Source organism: Paroedura picta, chromosome 3, assembly GCF_049243985.1.
Source record: "Paroedura picta isolate Pp20150507F chromosome 3, Ppicta_v3.0, whole genome shotgun sequence".
In the NCBI taxonomy this organism is placed as follows: Eukaryota; Metazoa; Chordata; class Lepidosauria; order Squamata; family Gekkonidae; genus Paroedura; species Paroedura picta.
Window position 1 is genome coordinate 13,152,457 of NC_135371.1, and position 7,422 is coordinate 13,159,878.

The 7,422-nt window shown below is 44.1% G+C and overlaps 1 long non-coding RNA gene across 2 annotated transcripts; it reads right to left on the minus strand.

Annotated features, from left to right (window-relative positions):
* Nucleotides 1–2,604: 2,604 nt before the first annotated feature.
* Nucleotides 2,605–6,707, minus strand: LOC143834526 (uncharacterized). Of its 2 annotated transcripts, XR_013229799.1 has the most exons (3): nt 6,601–6,707; nt 4,370–4,557; nt 2,605–2,745 (listed from the first exon to the last, which is right to left on the minus strand). It is a non-coding gene; the product is annotated as an uncharacterized LOC143834526 (long non-coding RNA). The 2 variants fall into 2 exon arrangements; XR_013229798.1 differs by lacking the exon at nt 2,605–2,745 and having other exon boundaries at nt 4,282–4,557.
* Nucleotides 6,708–7,422: the final 715 nt, after the last annotated feature.

Below are 7,422 nucleotides of genomic sequence, written 5' to 3' on the forward strand. Positions count from 1 at the left end.
ACTTCAGCCTTTCTCAACTTTTTTATTGTTGAGAAACCCCTGAAACATTTTCCAGACTTTGAGAAACCCTAGAAGTTGTGCAATCATATAGAATATGGCTGGGAAGCATAGCTGGTGCCCTCCTCTTCTCACCCCCTCCAGGCCCACCAATGGCCATTTTTGGGAGGGGGAGAGCAGGTCAACATGACCATATATGGTCATATGATGAATAAATGTTTAACAAATTTAAAGCATATATTAAAATTTTATTCAATCCATTCAGGGGACCCTTCCAGGGCTGTCAAGAGTTCAAGTCTGGCCTACTTAGACCCCAGATCCTTTTCAAACATACTACTGCCAAGACAAGTCTCACACATACTGTAGCGATGCATATGATTTTTCCTACCTAAATGGTTTACATGTATCACTATTGAAATTCATTTTAGCCCAGTTTTCTAGCTTGTCAAGATCATCTTGTATTCTGAATCTCTCTTCTGGTTTGTTTGTTACCCCTCCCAGTTTAGTGTCATCTGCAAATTTAATAAGGACCCCCTCTATTCCTTCATCCAAATAATTTATAAATATGTTGAACAACAAAGGGCCCAGGACATATCCCTGAGGCACTCCACTCATCTCTACTGATAATGAGCCATTTAAAAGCACTCTTTGGGTGCGATCTGTTAACCTGTTCTTGATTCACCTAACAGTAATAGGGTCCATATAGCATTTTAACAACTTGTCAACAAAAATTTCATGTGGTACTTATGAAAAGCCTTACTGATATTAAGGTAATCTATGTCTACAGCATTCCCCGGATCTAGCAAGATAGTAAATTTCTCAAAAAAAGAGAGATAAGTCTGACATGACTTTTTCTTGAGAAAGCCATTCTGACTCTTAGTAATTACAGCCATTTGCTCTAGCTGCTCAACGACTGACCATTTGGTGATATGTTCTAAAATTTTGCCAGCTGTAGACGTCAAGCTGACGGGTCGGTAGGTATGTGGATCTTCCTTTTTCACACTCTTGAAGATAGGGACAACATATGCCTGCCTTTGTAGGAGAGCTACAAAGATGGTGAGGTATTTGGAGACAAAGTCGTATGAGGAAAAGTTCAGGAAGCTGAACTTTATGCTGGAGAGAAGACAACTAAGAGATGATATGATAGCCATCTTCAAATAATTGAAGAGCTGTCATATAGAAGATGGAGCAGAGCTGTTTTCTGTTGCCCAAGAGGGTCAGACCAGAACCAATGGAACGAAATTAATTCAAAAGAATTTTTGACTAAACATCCGGAAGAGGTTCCTGAGAGTTAGAGCAGTTCCTCAGTGGAACAGGCTTTCTTGGGAGGTGGTGGGTTCTCCTTCTTTGGAAGTTTTTAAGCAGAGGCTAGATAGTCATCTGACAGAAATGCTGATTTTATGAAGTTTGGCAGATGGTGAATGGGTGAGCAAGAAGGGATGTGTCAGTGTTTGACTATTGTGGCCCTTCCTTACATACCCAGGGAATTGCTGATCACCACTGTGGGGTGGTAGGTGAATTTCTTCCAGGCCTTATTGGATTCTGGATATTTTTGATGGGGGGATCACTTGAGCATGAAACTGGAAGCAGTATTGGTGGGCAGATAGTAGTGAATTCCTGCATTGTGCACGGGGTTGGACTAGATGACCCTGGAGATCCCTTTCAACTTTTATGATTTTATGATTAATTTCCCCTCTGTTTATGTAGGGGATTGGCTGCCCAATAGTGAGCTATCCCAAGAACTCTTGAGTAGGAGAAGAAAATCTGGGGCCTCACTGGACAGTGTATGAGAAGGCACAAACATGAAATACTGTCAGTTGTATTGCACTGAACTGCACTGCTTGAACATATAAAAAATAATACAACAAACAAGTTCGAGCAGCCTAGTAGCCCACTGAAATATTGGTGTCTTCCTTGTGACAAGTGAGCAGAATATGTGCCAAAATGGCAATGTGGAAAATAGCACAATGAGACCTTAAAACCTCACTGCACCACCTGTGAACGCCACCTTTGCCTTTGTGGCATCTGAAAAATGACTTTAAAAGGATGGCTGTGTCTCTATGGCAAATATGAGGAAACGGTCATGTTGACTGTGGTTCTTGCACTTTGCTAAATGAGGCAAAACTAGTAGGCTGAAACCACTGTTCCCTCCAGATTTTGTTTAATATTAGACCCTTGGGGCGATGTGATATTGACAAGTGACTGAAAATAATACAGGATCATAACTACAAGCTTGTTTCGCATTACTAAGCCACTGAAGAAGATGTCTCCGGAAATGAGGATTATACCGAATCTCGTTCTGGCTACTTCATAAAACAGAATGAACATTTAGCCATAAGCATCCAGCTTGGTCTTCTGGACTTGGAAAGACAGCTGATTTCTATTCTGGTGCATAAATGATTGTAGCCCCTGCCACCAAAACAATACATTTTTAAAAATGTCTTGCAGATAAGGAAATACAAGGATAGAAGGGTGGGACCCAGTGAGTTATGCAGAACAATAAACAAATCAGGAGGCACTGGGATGCTTGTAAGGAAGCACAAAGTCGCTGATTCCAGCTTAATAAGTTGACACACAAAGAATCTTCAATCATCAACACAATATCTTTAATACAAAGGATTACATAGTAAATACTGGGAATCATTAAATATGGATTAAATTTTCGATTGATGAATTCTTAATATGTAGTAAATGGCTTTTAACTGTTAAGCTGTCCAGAGACCACTTGGAGAGGGGTGACCCGAGAGTCTAAAAATAAATAAATAATGTTACTGTACACAATGTTAATAATCTGTACACCGCTAAACAAAAGAGTAAGGCGTTCTGGGGCAGGATGTGTCCGGGATGAGGAAGGGTCCGGATTGGACCCTTCCTCATGACAGACAATTGGAGGGACCAATCGGCAGGCGCGAAGTACCTGCTGATTGGTCCCTCTGATTCCCAGCCCCAGCAACTGCGAGCCGCGTGCAGTGCGGCTCGCAGTTGCTCCTGGTCTGACATGGCGAGAGGCGCAAAGCGCCTCTCGCTGCGTCAGGCCGCCACCTCTGACAGCCACCGCGAGCCTTGACGAAGACACCGCCAGCAGAGAAAGCAGGAAGACTCCACAGCCCCGCAGCCCTCAAGGTACGCCCTGCTAGCGCCCGCTGCATTTTGACTGCAGCGGGCTTATTTACTAGTATATTATAATAATGTTACTTTCCCCTCCCCCTTGGTCCCAGGATTCAGTACTAGACCTGCCTGGAACCACTGAGTGGTCCACCCCTGGTTCTTCTTCCATCACCAGTCACTGACTATGTCCTATACTGGTTTTCAACTGCTTGAGACATTGGGAGAAGAGTTTTATATTTTCAACCGCCATTGTTGGTGTAATATTAATGTGTTTTAGGATTGGTTTATTGTTTTAGATGTTTGATCTTATGTGTATTGTGATCCAGCTCTGCTGGGAGTGGCAGTATATACATTTAAAAAATAAATAAATAAATGCACAGAAAAAGATGAGGTAAGATTGGTGACACCGTACATGTGGACATGGCAGCAGAACCCCTTTTCAAAGGAAATACTTAATCCATGGAGATGGTCGAATGCAAATTCAAGAACAAATTCCCTCAAATAAATGTTCTTTTGCTGAAGGGGTGCTGTAAATTCAGAGTGTCAGGAATGAGACAAAACATTTCATCTGATCTGCAGCCCTTCGTGATCTAGGCGTGACATTTCTGAAAGATTACCTCTTCCAATATGTGCCACTGTGTCAGCTATGCTCATCTGGACAAAGTCTGATGAAAGTCAAACCCTGCAAGTGGGTAAGATCAACAGCTGCCCATGCCCGTGTTGGAATATGCAATGTCTGGTGTACAAAGAAGAAGAGAAGAAGACCCTGCAGGGGGCAGCAAGAAGACTGTTAGATAGGATGGTGAGATTGCTACTCTTAGGGGCAATTTCTTACTTCTTCTTGGAAGCCACAGTTCCAGTCTCTCTCTCTTAGTTAGGCATGTAGTCTGCTCCTATATCTGTCTCTCCTCTGCACTATCAAGTACGGTAATTCCTGAATAAGCCTTTATCTACTCTTAAATCATGGAGTGCAACCTCACTGCCTTATTTACTCTGCTAACAGCCCACATATTCCCTGTTGCGGTTCCCAATTTTTTATATAGCCTGCCCAAGGAGGACAGAAGGATGCCCAGACATTTCTCATTCCCCAGAATGTGTAGTATGGAACTGTTCCAGGGAGAATTCTCACAATGTTAATAAAATATAAAAATAGACGCAGAAGCATGGGGAAAGGGGTCGAGTGAAAGGCGGAGTCAGTTTATTAAAAACCTGCAAGTCCAACTCTCATTCTAATTATGACAAAGTGAAGAAGTCAGCTGTGTACCTCAATTCAGGGATGCAAGTCCTCTTTTTGACTTCTCGCTCATTCTCAGTCGAACTACATATTAATGTTACAGAAGTCTCTATGAGAACAACATTTGTATACTTTTGTCATCGTAAACAGACCCCCCTCTCTGGTTCCACATTTTGAGTCGTCATTATAGCAGTCCTTGATTCTGGCCTCTTGTAACGCTGTGAGGAGGGAGAGAAGAGGACATATTTGAATTTAAATAAAGGAAGGATGTGGTGGAAACCCTGGTTGAGAAAGCCAGCCATATATAATCATATATAATCATATATATAAACTCCCACCCATTCGGGAAACTCTTCCAGGGCCACCAAGAAACCCCAGGGCCATCAAGAAACCCATCAAGAAACCCCAGGGCCATCAAGAAACCCATCAAGAAACCCCAGGGCCATCAAGAAACCCCAGGGCCATCAAGAAACCCACCAAGAAACCCCAAGGCCATCAAGAAACCCATCAAAAAACCCTAGGGCCATCAAGAAACCCATCAAGAAACCCCAGGGCCATCAAGAAACCCCAGGGCCATCAAGAAACCCATCAAGAAACCCCAGGGCCATCAAGAAACCCATCAAGAAACCCTGGGGCCATCAAGAAACCCCAGGGCTTTGTGAAAGCCTGGTTGAGAAAGCCTGTGACGTACAGTGGTATTCAAAGGGAACCATGAAGTAATTCTATGGCTACATCTAGGTAGAGAAGCCACCTCGGTTTTCGACTGTCCAGTCTAAAAACACAGGCAGGCTCTCCTACTAATTCCTTTTTGTCTGATCCCTATCTGCAAGTGCAGTGCTGCTCTCTCATCCTAGTTAAGTTTTTGACCTGGATTACAAGCCTTCCCACCAAAGATTAATTGGGACAGGAAAGACCAAGAACGATCTGATGAATTCTTTGCAGCATGCAGTGGACTCAATAGATTTAAGAGAGCCCCATTCTCTATACAGAGGCCCGTTTGCAACAGTAATTGTATGTAAACTGCCCTGAGCCATTATGGGAGGGCAGTATAGAAATTTAAATCTTAGTAACAATGACCTAGGCTAGTCAACCTGTGGTCCTCCAGATGTTCATTGACTACAATTCCCATCAGCCCCTTCCAGCAAACACTGGCAGGGGCTCATGGGAATTGTATTCCATGGACATCTGGAGGACCACAGGTTGACTACCCCTGACAACAACAATAAAATTACTGTATGCTAAACCTGAGCCCCAAAAGGAAGCTCCGTTATATTCCTTTCCCAAGCAGAAACGAGGACATAACACAATCCAAATCGAAAGATAGGTCAGAAAGAGGAGAGAGGCATTGCTAAGGTGGCCAGATACAATAGAGGAGGGGTGCTCCATCTTTTAATAAGGTTCGAAAGGGGAGAAGAACTGAGTGGACTAATCTTCTGTAGTAGAACAAAGAAGACTATGTCATTCTTTTACCTAATGCACTGGTGATACTGGAAACCTCCTTTGCTCAAACCAAGCTTATCATAGATTCCAGTGGGTAGCTGGGTTGGTCTGAATCAGCAAAACAACGTATAAGTCCCGTGGCAGCTTTAAGAAGATGTGGGTATGCACCAGAAAGCTTATCTGTAAACCGCTCCGCGGGAGTGGTAATAATAAAGCGCTAAGGGCATTGTGGGAGGAGAAAGGGGTGGGATGAGTCTGCGATAAAAACTCGAAGGGGCCAATCAGGAGCCGCAAAGCGGCTCCTGATTGGCCCCTCCAAGTGTCAGTCCAGGAGGTGAGGGGGCCAGGGGAAGAGCCTTCGGTGCTGGGAAGAGTTTTCGGCGCCGGGACATCAGGGGGAGATGGGGGGGAGAGGCTTCCATGCGGCGAAAGGAGCAGGCCCGCCGCGTCTGTGACATGGCGGGCCTGCTCCTTTTGCTGCCTGGAAGCCGGGACCTTGAGGGGGAGGGGACGGGGGAAGGCTTCGGCCCGGCAGGCCCAACAGGAGCCTTGCAAGGCCACCGGGGCCAGCAGCTCCCAGCCTAGCGCCCATTGTATTACAGAATACAATGGGCTTTACCTCTAGTACTGTAAAAAAAATGTTTTGGGTCTTAAAGGTGCCACTGGACTCACACTTTGTTCAAGCTTATCATGTAAAAGATACACCTGTCCAAATGTCCCTTTATGTGCCCCCAGTGGAGATGGAGAAGCCATCTCCTCCCTTGCATCTGGTCATCCTGGGTTGGCGTCCATAATACATGAATCAAAGCAAAGCTTCTTACGGCCATAAAGTCTAGTGGTCATGCAGCCCACACCATTGCACGTCTTTCCTTCAGGAAGGCATTTCTCATATTTCCTCCCAGCACAGCTGTGACACGTGACGGCATCTGTTGTAAAAGATGGAGAGTTAATGATTCTGACAGCTCATTGCAAATGTCATTCTTAGTTCAGTGGCCAGCAGGCCAGCTCTCTCTCTCTCTCCTTCTTAAACCGAAAGTGAAATTTCACACATCCCAGTAGGTCATGCCTGGGATTAACCAAGCCATTCCAGCCTCCCTAGAGTTGTCCTGACCTGCAAATGTTTTTTCTCTCTCTCCTCCTTTTGGTATTCCTTCTTGCCCCCACCCCCTAAAAATCAAATCTGAATGATGAGCTGGGTTTGATTCCCCCCCTCCTCCACATGCAGCCAGCTGGGTGACCCTGGTCTGGTCAGAGTCCTTAGAGCTTTCTCAGCACCATTGACCTCTAGAGTGTCTGTTGTGGGGAAAGGACGGGAAAGTGATTGTAAGCCACCTGGGAACTCTTTCACACAGTGAAAGGTAGGGTATAAGAACCAATTCTTCTTCTTCTTCTAACTTTTATGTTTCTTAAAAATATCTTTCTGGTTCTCAGATCTGTAAGTGAGCAGGGACAATCTTATCTTGCTTTAGATTCAGTCAGTAACCTTTTATTGGCATAAAATATGTATAAAACATATGAAAATAGGGTTTGAAATGTCAACAAAATAATAAAATAGGCCATGGGTTTACATAACCGAACAGATCTTAAAATGATTAAATAAACTATAAATGATAAAATACAAGGTAGGCAGAATATTATAAAAG